Genomic DNA, 13,152 nt, shown 5'->3' with positions numbered 1-13,152 from the left:
TCTTCTTTCTACCGCCGTGAAACACCTCTCAATTCATGCCCCCCCCCCCCCCCCCCCCCCCCCCCCAACTTTTTTTTTTCCTTTAGAACGGGCGCGGTCCCAAGAAAACTGACGCGCGAAAATGGAGGCCTTTGGTGAGGACCAGCGGAAGAGAGGGGAGGGGGAGGGGGGGGGGGGGTTGTTTCAGGTCGCAGGCAGTCCTTTAAAGCACTCAAGGGTACTTTTACGAGCTTGTTTCTTTGTTTATTTTTTCACTTCAGAATGAGACCCGAGGGGCCGGAAGTGCAGCATCCGTTCTCACTTTGGACTGACCGAGTGCACTTTCAACTGCGTTTACCTGAAACCATCCGAAAAGCAACAGCAGGAAAATGCGTCCGCGAGATAAACATCAGGCGGAGTTCATGGCTCACTTGTGGCTTTTATGACCTAATGAATGACAGTTATAGGAAGTGGCTGTGGTGTGCATGGTAATGAGACATAATACACTAAGTGTTTTGAGTGACAGCCGAAACGCCAGGAAATACAGCCTTACGCTCTGCCCTCTACAGATTTGCAGCAAATATAAGCGACAATTTGGCAACTTTTGCAAATAGTATTCTTACTTAGAGTCTTTCATTAACTATACTGTTAAGTTCATTAGAGACAAAATATGTTGACTTACCCTCTTAATCGCAGTCCTACGCTTCCTACCCCCTCAAAATGTGTTGCTGGGTTCTCGTTTGATATAACTTTTCTTAAACGCTTTATTTTTGCTCGCTCATTCGAACCATACCTGAATTGTACGCTTTGCCAGGAAATGTAAACAAGTGAAATACATTAAACTTGTTCCTACAGGATCTTAAAAAAAAAAACAGGATTGCGCACGTTAAACCTCCGCAAAGTAATTGCCATATGTGTGCTCTACTCGTTTGCCGTACATATGTTTGTGCTAGAAGTATGCTTGTTGTCTTCTGCTTACGGTCGCAATGCGTCTGTTATCTTTTTCTCTCCAATGCTGGCATTGTGCTAGTGCCCACCCCTGTCTAAGACCTCGAATGTAGGCCGGCGGGACTTGCTAAACAAAACAGTAACAAATTTTTATCTGCATCGCATTTTTTTTCTTACAAGCCCACCTAAGAAGGCCAAAATCCATCGCAGACCTACCAGCAGCCCAGGAGTACGCGCCCATAGACTGAAGACCATGCAATTGCACCATGCAGTCTTGGTTAATGTAAGCAAACACCTCGGCGCAACGTCTGACTTGCATTTATCTCGTTTATTAACATTGCTTTTAGTTGCAGAAACTGAACATGGCTAATGGTGGGTTTAACTACCCAAAGCGATTCGGGCTATGAAGGACGCCGTAATGAAGGGCTCCGAAAAATTTCGACCATCTGAGGTCCTTTAACATATACTGACATACAGTAGACGGGACGGGCCTCTAGCATTTCGACGCCATCGAAATGCGACCGCTATGGTCGGATCGAACCCGCGTCTTTGTGGTCAACAGCCGAGCGCCTTAACCACCGAATAACTTGAGTGACTTGAGACAGAAATAGACACAGAAATAGACACAGAAATAGACACAGAAATAGACAGAGCCATTGCATCGTTTTGTGCTGGACAACGTTAGTGACCGCATACTCTGCAATCTTAGGTTTTAGAGTTTGCTTCCTCTTATGGGTGACTTCGGAAGGAAAGGATTAATTCGTGAATTGGTAAAAAGGTAAATTGGTTTTTGAGGAAAGGAAATGGCGCATTATCAGTCTTACATATCTTGGTGGACATGCGTTTTTTCTCTTTAAGCGTTTTATTATTCCTCTGGGTGTCTATTCCTCAGCCCTACTAAGCAAACTTTGCGTGTACCAGACGACACGAACCTTATGCGTGCTCTGTCACAACGTTTTGTACCAATATAAAAAACCAAATTTGGCTTGATAATAGGGTCAGATCTTCTGTCATACATGTATAAATATGTAGACATTCGTGAGGTGCACATTGGTGAGCGCAGGGCCAAAATATTCGCATCACGCCATTCGCCGTGCTCTGGACATACAAGGGTAAAAAAAAAAGAACGTAAAAGAACCACGCGGACTGAAAGCAAGACGCAACCGACTGGAAAGAGTGCTCAAACAAAAGCCCGGTTTCGCTAACGATTTCGGCAAACATTTTAACGGGCAGGGAAATAGAGAGTGCGGAAATGCCGGGTCGACGAAAACGAAACAAAGCGCAGAGAAACAAAAAGAGAAAGCATGCCAGCAAATGAAAAGGGACGAGTTGCGCATAACGATTTTTTATTTTATTCTTCTCCAGTTTTGCTTGAGAGCTTTCCGGACTGATCCAAAGCAAAGAACGGGCGAGTCGTTCCGCGGAGGCTCTCTGTTTTCAAGCGCGCAAATTTCTAGGGCTAAGGCCGAGGCGCTTCTTTTCCGATATCGTCATATCTGTGAGCCCTTCCTCTCTTACACTCTTCTCGGGCCTCTCAAGCGCCGCACGCCTCATGTGATTTCTCTCTTTCTCTCACTGTCTCTCGGCTTCGACGCAGGCCTAATTAAATCAGGACGAGCAGACCGCCCGCCCGCTTTAGGCGATCAAGTGCGACACACGGATTCACTTTGTCCTTCGCACATTCTGTCCTCTGTATTTTCCTTTCGTTCCCGCGCAGCCTCACCGCCTTATCGTCAACGCTGTCGTTCTCTCTGCTCGCTTCTTATAGTAACACCGTAGTTTTTACTTTTTTCACTGTGATTTTGTCTAGGCTTTACCTACTTTGCTTTTTTGAAATTATGCCTTCTCAGTCAATGGGTTTCTAGTGGACTCATTCTGCATTTACTTTGCCATTATCTTTGTATTATATGGTTACACCGTGAAACCGGGAACTTTTTGAAAAGATTTTGCACTATTTAGGAAAAAGAGTAGGTAGCGTACTCTCACGGATACCTCAGTGGCCATTACTTAAAGCTTAGGATCAATCCTTTCTTTCTGCACATACTTTATTTCTCTCAAGAAATTTACTACTATGAGTCAATATACTCTTGTTAAGCGTCATCAACACCCCTGTTTCAGGTGCTTTTGTTTACTTTTGTTTTTCGTTACTGAACAAAGTGTTTAGCATAATATTTACTAACACGTTCTATTTTTAGGCTGCGTGTTTACTTAACTACCAGCTCATGACATTCGTGAGCTTCTGAATAGAGCAGACAACGCCTATTTCTGCGTGTCAGTTCAGAAAAGACACAATGTGGAATGTTAAAAATTGACTGGTACATCTTCGGCCGGTGTAATGCGTCGAGGATTCTTTTTCTTGTTAATCGTCTCTTGTCTGTAATAACACGATCATCCCTGGCAGTCGCTGCTTATCAGCTACAGTAAAGTCTTACTTGCTTTTTGAGAGCTCTCTACACAAATACATTCATGGGATATCAGTTTTTCTTTCACTGCCACCTTTACAACTTCTTATGGCGCATTTTTCAGCGATCACTACGCTCAGGCCCCATGCACTAATCGTGGGCGGGTTCTCTTTCCACGATTTTGTTCGTAGACTTTAATTGTTAAGCGCTAACAACGGAAGGAATTACGGGGCCACTGAACCTAAGATAGGGTAGCCTTAATGTCTCTCATTCTATCTCACTATTATTGCCTATAACTGCTGTTCCAGCCGACGCGGTCGCGTTTTAGCGGAGGCGAAAGGCAAAGAGCCCCAGTGCACAAATATTTTGCTGCCTCAGTGATGAAAATTAATCCGGTGCCTTTCAGTGCGGATAGTGTCATTGCGCACAAGGTTGGTTTGATCCGCAGAACACTTCAAAAGTGCGTAAAAACATACCAGATAACTTTATTCGAAGAACCGTTCGTTTGGTTAGTCCAGTACCAACAAAAGTGCGCAGTAAAGAATGAGATTACCATCTCTACTCTCGCGCGTCACAAGCGTGTCTTCTCCCCGTCGGTGCCGAAATCTCAATGTCTCCCCTTTGCGACGCAGCCCGCCGCGCCGTCGACGCATAACTGAGCGCGTCCTTTGATCTTTTGTTAACAAACCCTGTACGCGGCGCCTGACAGCCTACTCCCTGCACTTGGCTCGCGAGCGCACTAACACAGTCTGTTCGTCGCAATATTCCTCGCGCCCGCGCGCTGACGTTTGCCGCTAAGCCGAGCGGGGCCTATTTCGGGAAGCGTGTTATGAGGCCGGCGCGGTGATTGCTTGTTTTGACCCGAAACGGCGTCGGCAGCTTGAAAAAGAAATAAAAATAAAAATAGAGATAGACACGCTCCAAAGAAAGCAAGTTACACATAGTTTGCATTCTTGACTCGCGTCCCGCCGTCTGTTCCCCATTGTGTAGGGAGGAGCGACGGGTTGAGCTAGACTCCTACTGACTTTATTAAAAAAGAGCTGCCCCATTCGTCGCGCGAATCTTCGATCCACTCTGCGCGCGCGAGATGAAGACGGCGCTGTCTCTATACGCTGTGCGGGCTGTGCTTAGATGTGTATCTCGAAGGTTTAAAATTACGTTATCGCGCTTTATTGCACATTTAATAAAGCACGTCTGTTAACTGCCGCCAGTGAACCTCGGCGTATCTGCTTGCCGTCCGTGGCTGTGTTTCTTCTTAGCGGAACCAATTTTTAGGTCAATCTGAAGTCTCCACAGCAAAAACGTGCACGATGCGGCGTTTGCGTTCTGTTGTTAGTCGCCGGTTCAGAGTCCCGCCCCGGCAGGGACACTTAGACAGAAGCGAAATGTAGAAGCCCGTCATCATCGAGATTTCACTACTTTGAAGTGCATAGTGGGGATGTCGAAATAAATCGCGAGTTTCATACTATAGCATACCTTAGAGTACAGCTGCATTTTCGCGACATCGGAATCTATGCCATTCCCCTCTTTCTCTTCCTCGCTTTTTTTTCCTCAGTTGAAGTTCCTCTCGCAGTAAATCAGTCCTAATACCATCAAACGCTGCCGGTAATCCGTGCCCTCAAACTATACGTGCAGCTAAAGCGTTGGAGGAACGAATTCGTATTAGGAAGTTTCACTCTGGCAATGCCTTTCATCACGATGCTGGTTACGAGCTGGCTCTCCAAGTAGTCAATGTAAGAGTCATCCGTTTCCGTAGCAGTAAGAAGCTGTGCTGTTAACATAGTTAGACTTTGAGGAAGACATTCCCGGAGAACGGATGACGTTTGCACCCAAGTCGCTTTCGTCGTAACTCAACTGCGGCTAACAACATTAGCACAAGCGTGTTAAGATGCTTAACGCAGCTTACCTCGTGCGCTCGGACTAATCTGTCCTGACGCTTGGAGCTCCAGACGTATTCAAAGGAGCAAGAAAAAAAATCAGAACGAACACTACGCCGCACACAGTAACATGAGCAGTAAAAAATATAAATCTATACGAAATGAGAATGAACTGTGGGGAAACAAAATGTAGTCAGAAAAATGAAAGACTGGCCTGTCCAACGCAATTACAAAGTGTACTGAACGTACGTACCATTAACACCCTGATGCATGTGCTTACTGAATAAGTTTGTTTTAAACTGGTTTGTTGAGCCCGAAGGCCTTGGCTTCAACTCAGCTTGATAGTTTAGTTTAATGAGGGAATAGTCGAGTTCTACTAATGCATGCAATATAAACTTGCCTAAAATGTCCAGGCGCGATGCTACCGTTGTTTCTCGTACCAATAAATGCTTGAATTACTAAATGTTGCATTAACTACCCGGTTGACTTCATTTGTACCTACTGATAGTCTCCACTGGCTGTACAGTTGTTATGCTGCGCTTGTGTCCATGACTGCAATAGACGCCAAACAACCAATGTTGCATATCACCTTCATATGTCAGTATTTGGCACTCTATGGCTATTTCCTTTGCACTTGCTTAGTGCTGCGTTCCTGTGCCTTTGTTTGTGTTGTATTGTTCATTTGTTGCGTGTTTATTTATTGGTTACCGTTTACTGTAGTCACGACAGCTCATTACTCAGTGTTTGTCTTTCATTTAATGCTAGAATTTCTGGCTTGTGAATCGTGACCTCTGTGTTCTATATTTTGCAATGCGTGTTGCAGTTGTGGGCTGTTGATCGTTACGTCCTCAACTTTTTTGTGATTACTTATCCTATGTGAAAAGGTGTAAGTCGGTGCCGTTGTCCTGCACCATGTTCTCCTCTCATGCCCTTGTGAATAATAAAAAAAAAAACATGAATAGGCGGCGCAAACATGGCACAAAACAAAGATGAAGATCCTGAACATGAAAAGCGTAAAGTCGAAAATGAGGACAAACCCTAAACAAGCTCTTTCAAGCATCTTATTTTTTTTTTGTTCACAAAGAAGATTGGAGCGTCGAAAAGCGCGGGGAAAAGTGCGTGGCAGAAGCAATGCTAGTATCCGTTATATTGAGACGACCAGAAAGAGAGAAAAAGGAAAAAAAGGAATAAAAAAGTGAACAAAAACAAAGATAAGACAAAGAAAAAAAAACAACACTACAACCTCTGCTCTCAGAAAAGCCTCATCTCGGAAGCCGCGAAACATTTTGTCGCCCAAGAAAACAAAAGCACATCGGAGACTGATTTGGTTTCCTCAGAGACATCTATTATTCAGGCTGGAAACCGGAGAGAAAGTAAGAAAAAAAAAAGGAAGGAGACAGAAAAATTTTAAGCCCTACGAAGAGACGAACAAAGCAAATACAGAGAAGAACGTGAATAGAGAAGGATAGAGAACGCGGGTGAATCAAATTCCCGGCAGAGGGCGCAAGGTGAAGTTTAATCGGACAAGCATGTGCCTCACTAATGTGCGCGTGCGTGGTTTTGTGCGTGCGCGAGTAGTAGTGTTTCGGAGTATTCGAAGCCGAAGTCGCATTGCGTTACACTCTTTAAAGCGCTTAGATCCGACCGTTCCGGGAACGCCCTCTATCGATCCCGCTCTTACGCAACCAAAAGAGAGCGAGAATCGCCAGCTGTCTCTCTCCTGCTATCCTCCCTCTTCCTCAGGTCGCCGCCAAAGCGCACTTTTTAAACCATTTCTTTTAGAACTCTCATCTTCTCGTTCTTACCCGGGATCAGATTACGGAGAAAATAACGTTACGCCGGGACCACAGACAGGGTTGCCTCATCGCTCGTGTTGGTATGAAGGATATACCCACGCTCTTCATTAACACGCTAGCTCCTACCAGCAGGGATTTAAGTAATCATGGACACAGGAGGTCGGAAATGAAAGTGCCCGGCTGCAATGAAAGGCAAGAAGTAAATGTCATTGGGTTCCAAAAGAAAGAGACTACCATTTGTTGCCCGTCTACTCAGGTAAGTCGAATGTACAGATGAAGAAGGAGGAGGAGGAAAAAGCTTTATTGGAGGCAAGTACCTGGGCTCATGAAAACAAGCGCTTGCTCCACTTCGGTCGGTTGGTGAATCGCCCAGTTCGAGTAAAGCGGAGCACTCCGGAAGAAAGGGAGAGGGTACGGGACATGGGAGGAGGGTATGACAGCGTTAGACTTGTATGCAATGGTTTCTCTTTCTGTCCTGACGTCCAGACAGACGAGACCATGAGCTGTTCCCTCCATCCGAAGTTGGAGAGCATGAGTTCTCACCACCGCAGCCAGGACCATGTCTTACAATCTGTCACAATCGCAGACATCCCCAATTTCAAACCTCAGCTACTCATCAGCTTTACTACCATCTTATCGCGCTGTCGATTCATGAGGCTGGTTGACCTTGGTAGTTGTCACCATGTATGTCATCGTCCTGCACTTCGTCTACAGCTATCGTCGACATGTTAGTTATTAATTGCGGTTGCGTGAGCAGGACGGTTAAAAGTACCATGGTTAATAGTACCTTTCTCTTGCTCCAGCAGGGCAGGAGGGGATGAAAGAAATGCCCCCCCCCCCCCTCCCACCCCTCCCGCCTTCGTCAGCTGCCATTGACGACATGCGAGAAAAGGTGACGGAGAAGACGGATACGCAAGCTGGTGTGCTTCATTTGGTTTATCGCGTGGCCATAGTGGATAGAACGGGTTAAATTATATGGCAATTCAGTTTACTTGATTCTTTATCATTGCTATTAAACAAGCGTTGAGTGGCTGCTGCAGGAGATAACGACGGTATCGCAGCTCTTGCCATTGACAAAGGTTGGAAACAAATAGAACTGAGAAAAAAGGCCACAATGTGCGGGCCCAACAAAGACAACTGCAGCACTTGCATTTAAAGATGTTCGCAATGGGAAAGGCACGATGCCTTTGGACAACTCGGAGCTTTCAAGACAACGCGGTCACGTCGTCATCGCGAAAAGTCTCCAGGATCGCTGAGTCCCGCCGCTCGTTATCTTGATTGTTTGAGAACAGTGCAGCGGCGTCTAGCGACTGTACGCAGAGTGATTGGACCAGCTATAGGCGAACAGGAAATGATAGGGGCATTTGCTGGCGGCGATAAACAACGAAAGTTATTCGAATAGCAGCAAGAAAACAAATTGGCAGCAAAACATACCCTTGATTAGTTGCCGACATCGTGTGCACAATTTTATACCACCTGATGCGCGGCGTTAATTGCGACATCCACCCGCATTACCGGTTCCGAAGCGCATTTGCCAACGCCAACGGATGAAGCGCAGTCGGTTAACCATCGATTAAGTGATAGAAGGGCTGAAGTTTCAGTTCCAGCTGAGCCCTGCAGAACTGCAATTTCCGTGCGTGAATGGCCAAGGCTTTGTGAGAACTAGGTCAAAGTTTGGTGAAGTCTCTGTAACGCCGTTGGAAAGTTCACTCAGTTTTTGTTTGCTCACGTCTTCAAGCATGGCTGATATTATTGATCAGACTGAAGCTGACCATAGGTTTCACGCCTAAATGAAGACGAAAAAGAAAAGAGGAAAGAGAAGTGCCCTTGCTTGCTCTCAGCAAGGACTCTTTCAAAAAAAAAAAAAAAATAAAATAAAAGGACTCAAATTACAACGCCTCGCTTGTTGACTTTATTCTGTCGTTCTGTCCTCGCTTTTCATTTCTCGGAAAACTTCGCAGCGCAAGACAGACTCCCAGGAGGCCGGAACTTAGCAGCTCTCGCTCGATATGACTGCGTGAGCAACATTAGCATACTCCGAGGGGAAGCATACGTAACACGATGTGCTGCCTAACAAGTCCTGACACTCAAGAACGGAGAGTCTGAAACTTTGTAACTTGAAAAACATAAACAAGATGGTTTATTCTGTTTTTGTCATTTCTAGGAGGCGTTCTTAATTCAGTATGCTAGCAGCTTCATTACGAAAATTGTCACTCGGATGCCGAGTGGTTTCGCAACGACATACGACGCTCTTACTAAGAATAATAGCAGTTGCGCCAGACCATTCGCTGCAAGAAGCCTGCGTGAAAGACCGCCGTTAATTCGAGAGAAAAATTTAGCACAGAATTTATGAAAACTGCTAGACCTAATCAGTTCTCATGTTGACACGCACAAAAAAAAAATTGCACGGCACGTGGCATAAAGCATGAGTGATTGTCGTAACGCCCATGGGATGACAAAACTTCTTGATTTGTTGTTGGCTGGCTTTGAGAGGATTTTATTCTAGGATTATTATGGCAATATCAGATAATGGAAAATAAAAAAAGTATGGAATACCCAAGCATTCGAGCTACTTTGCTTATTAAAGGACGATATTGCCGCCTTCGTAGAAAACTCTCAGCGCGAGGGTTCAGTATAAGGAGCTCAGAGCGTTCCTGGATTTGAACACCAGCGATAAGTGTAGTGACGTCGTTAGCGAAATGTTCACAGCTGCGCTTGCGAGCGCGTTCGCAGAGGTAGGCGGAGGGAAAGGTTAGCCTTTTAAAACATCATAGAAAGTAAAACTGAATCTATGGCAACGTACTCGAAGCAGTCCTATAGCATCCTGGAATTAATAACATGCCCTAAGACAACCTAACCCGGCTGCTGCGTCAACACTTTTCTGCATCAACACTTCACTTCTTCAAGGTGACATATTCGCGGAATCTTGCAACCTTTCGCTCTAAGCGATATGTGGACTTTTCGAAAACGCGTATTCTTAGAAAAGCTATGCAGATGAGCATGACGCGGCGCTGGGAGGAATATTGCAAAAGAAAATAAATTTCTGTCACAAGTACCGACTTTCAAGACTGCAGAAAAGTGTCTCTAAACAGCTGCGTTCCTCTGGTCATCAGGGAACGTATGACGTGAAGTCATTTATTGAAGCGCTCAACTGTGAACACAATGACGGCTGGATTTAAATAACAACTTTCTTGCTCAGTTTAACGGTGCATTCAGGCAGTGAGAATAGTTATGGTTCAAAATATAACACTAGGAATGAAGAAAATGAACAGTATAGACTTATGGATGCTTTTGAGGGCAGGGAAGAACATTTACGGATATGACGCCTGAATACGAATTGTCCTTTTTATGCAGGCTGTATTCAACAAAAGCGGGAATCGGGTCAGTGACATAGCCGTGCGGCCTTAAAGCACGTGTACTGATGCCCAAGTTAAAAACCTGCGTATGCTACTGGGAAGAAGGCTCATTTATTTTGCGACCTAATTCATGCACAGAAGCAGTTTCCTCAACCGCTTATGCAAGTTCTTCTTGGTTATGCACCTGGGAACAAATGCACTTTGAGCCGGCAACGCACCTAAAGATGTATAGATATCCTCTTTCTTACACCTACGGCTGTCTCTATTTACATTCAGTTTGAGAATGCAGGTACGAATAAACGAATTCAAACTGTAATGTCGCTTGCGTGCCTGCAGAAAAAAAGGACGATTTATGCCATTGGAAAGTGTGCTGAACACAAACTCATATTGTAGCCCCAGCGCTAATGGTTGAAAGCAGAGGACACCACGCCGAAATAATGGGCGCAACGGGGTAGTGCATTGTTTTGCGTTGAGTCAGAGAAGAACCCCACTTACCTCGCAGGCCTGCAATGGTCGACGTTTCCGAAAGACAGCGCTTGCCTTTTGTCGCTTTCCATCCTAGCTTGCTGGTGGCACATATCAAAGACCGGAAGACAGTCAGTGGAGTTAAACTTAATCCAGTGGCGCGATGGGGACGAAGAACGGAGTTGAAGGCTCGAGCCACGGGAGGCTTCAACTTCCGGGCTGCACGAGCGGCGGACGTGATGTCACTGCCTTGTTTGCTTTTTGCTGCAGCACGCGGGCACGCGTCACTTCCGGCACGCGCTTCGGCGTCGGCTGGCTGTGGCTACGAAAGACAGCGTGGCGACCAGCGTCGCAATGCAAGCTTGCAGCCGACAAGCAGGCCGGGTGGCCGCCGGCAGGCTTGTTCGCGCCTCGAGGATTGCCCCGCAAAAAACGGCCGCCACCGCCGGGCCCGGTGCCTCAAACCCGCCGCCCGAGTCTGGGCGGGTGAGGGGGAAAGCGGCGGCGGCGGCGGCGTGGCTATCGCCACACCCCCGTTTTGCTGACGTCACCGCTCCGCGCCGTTTCCGGTTCTAGGACCGCTTGGCGCCATCTGTGAACCGATCCGCGCACTCTGCTCCGCTCATCTTCCCTCCGTACTCGCTTCTTCTTTTCCCTCTTGCTCCGGCGGAGAGGCTCCGGGTGGAACTTGCGTCATCACCGGGAAGCTAGTGACGCGGGGCAGAGTATTTCTTTCTCCGATTTGCTTTTTCGCCCGGCCCGAGATCTACTGAAGTGGGCTGGAAAGAAATAGATGGGCTGTCTAGGATTTCTTTTTGTTTTCTATTTTGCCACAGGTTCAACAGCGTCGAGCTCAAGCGGTGCACATAATGCTTAGATACGTGCCCAAGAACGTGAGACCAGGGAGAAAAAAAGAATATAAATGATCTCAACAAACAAGCCTAAAGGAAGCTTATGGCGACCGACGCTGGTCAGCAAACCATAATTTTAGCATGCATGCTGACACATCGTCAGTGCTCTTGTTTAGGTTGCTGTACGGTTCCCACAGATGATTCAAATCAGGTTCATAAAATGAATGCACTTGCAGTTTACATTTGGAAACTTCTTCTAGCCAAACATGTGAACAGGACGGGAAGGGGTAGTTGTCCTGAGACCGGCCGCGGCATTCGTCGACGAGGACGGGTGGATATATGGATCGATTTTCACGGGATGTATCAAGTGCAGTGAAACCATTGAGCGCGCGCAAGAAATAACTAAAACATAGGTTAGCGTTCAAGTGCTTGCTGGAGAGTGGAAGATAGCGCTAAGAGCGGCTAAACATTTTGCCCGTTGGTTTAAGCGCCAGTACGAACAGTGTCCGCAATATGGTATCTGCTCACTACACAGGGCGTCTATGATAATTAAGATCAAGACGAAAATATAACTAGTTCAGGTTGCAGCAATATCAATTAATGCCATTTCTAGCCATCAAGGTTGTGTTTTAATCCCTGGTAATGTGAACAGAAAGTTAAATGCAGTAATTTAACAATAAGGGTCAGCGATATTCAGAAGCCCCAAATGCAAACTTAAAAATACGAAAGAGACAACGTATTGCTAAATTTTTTTAAAAGTACCTTTCGCTTTATTACGCTATAAAGATTATAAAAAGCCTGTTGTCACGTGCGTGGCAATAAATATTTCATTTTGTATTATTAGTGCGAGAAATAAGGCCGCGTTTCCAAAGAGTGCTCAACGTGTTTTTGTTAGGCCGCGTGATTCAATAATAAGCATATTCGCAACTTACCGACGTTTAATAAGCATGGCCTGGATTTGTTTCTTGTTCCTGCTTCCTGCTAGACATGCACGACCTCTGTTTTTATTTTTCTACTAGCATTGTAGGTAGGCGGTTGCTCTAAATGGGCTGAGCAGTACAGTAGCCAAGGCTAACTGAAAGCGTGCTTCTTTGCAAGCAAACTTTTATTGAGGCAAAGAGCTCTTTACGTAAAACAAGAAAAATTGCTTTCATCATACAAAAAGAAAAGAACATACATTATTGCTATATGCGGATAAAGTACTGTTATACCCTGTACTTTTCACTAACGGAAGGAGTTCTGCCATTGGCTTTCAGAAAAAAGCATGTCTTTCGCGCTCTTTAGAGCCCTTTAGCTCCCTCTAGCCCTTTAGTCCTGTTTAGCTCGACGCGCTGTTCTGCATGCATAATTTGCAACATGTTTCCACTTCCTTTCTAGATCTGAGCAGAAATCTCCCACCTTTACAATGTTGCTGTTGTTGCGGTCCCTTGTTCGCGCTCCATTTCTACTCGTCGTCGTTTCCTCGCGACTCATCTTCA

General features: G+C 45.8%; 1 protein-coding gene across 1 annotated transcript in view; it reads right to left on the bottom strand.

Moving 5' to 3' along the window:
* The window catches only part of Octalpha2R (alpha2-adrenergic-like octopamine receptor), a 268,393-nt gene extending 257,119 nt beyond the window's left edge, over positions 1-11,274 (bottom strand). The window contains exon 1 of the mRNA XM_089565199.1: positions 10,854-11,274. The gene's annotated coding sequence lies outside the window, so the exon portion shown is untranslated. The remainder of the gene's footprint in view (positions 1-10,853) is intronic.
* Between the last annotated feature and the right edge of the window lie 1,878 nt (positions 11,275-13,152).

This window comes from Amblyomma mixtum, chromosome 1, assembly GCF_055824585.1.
Source record: "Amblyomma mixtum isolate Tamu chromosome 1, ASM5582458v1, whole genome shotgun sequence".
Taxonomy (NCBI): domain Eukaryota; kingdom Metazoa; phylum Arthropoda; class Arachnida; order Ixodida; family Ixodidae; genus Amblyomma; species Amblyomma mixtum.
Note: the sequence above shows the minus strand (reverse complement) of the source record. Positions and strands in the feature narration are given on the sequence as shown.